This window comes from Tupaia chinensis, unplaced genomic scaffold (assembly GCF_000334495.1).
Source record: "Tupaia chinensis unplaced genomic scaffold, TupChi_1.0 Scaffold148065_1, whole genome shotgun sequence".
Taxonomy (NCBI): Eukaryota; Metazoa; Chordata; class Mammalia; order Scandentia; family Tupaiidae; genus Tupaia; species Tupaia belangeri.
The window spans coordinates 306,806-307,351 of NW_006207915.1; the positions used below are offsets into that span (position 1 = coordinate 306,806).

At 71.4% G+C, this 546-nt stretch overlaps 1 protein-coding gene across 1 annotated transcript in view; it reads right to left on the reverse strand.

The window, feature by feature from the left end:
* The window catches only part of SLC6A20 (solute carrier family 6 member 20), a 38,570-nt gene that overhangs the window by 19,925 nt on the left and 18,099 nt on the right, over positions 1-546 (reverse strand). The window lies entirely within an intron of this gene.

The following is a 546-nucleotide window of genomic DNA, read 5'->3' on the forward strand; positions in this document are numbered from 1 at the left end:
ACCGAATCGGAAGGTCGAACCTCGGCCTGGCCTGCAGGCCTGCTCTGAGCCAGCCTCGGGCTTACCCCGCCATGCCACCGGGACAAGGCACAGGCCAGGGCTGGACAGGGTAGGAGTGAGGCGGGGCTTCTAGGGCAGAGAGAAAACTCTAGAAAAGTGTGGCACACGGGGCGGCAGGCAGGGTGTCCCCAGGCTGGGCAGCCCCTACCTGGACGACCCTCCATGGACGACCCTCCCTGGGCGCCCTCACCTGGACGACCCTCCCTGGATGACCCTCCCTGGACGGCCCTCACCTGGGCAGCCCTCCCTGGACGGCCCTCACCTGGGCGGCCCTCCCTGGACGACCTTCCCTGGACGATCCTCCCTGGACGGCACTCCCTGGGTGACCCTCCCTGGACGACCCTCCCTGGGCGGCACTCCCTGGACGACCCTCCCTGGGCGGCCCTCACCTGGACGACCCTCCCTGGACGACCCTCCCTGTACGACCCTCCCTGGGCGGCCCTCCCTGGACGACCCTCCCCGGGCGGCCCTCCCCGGGCCGGCCCC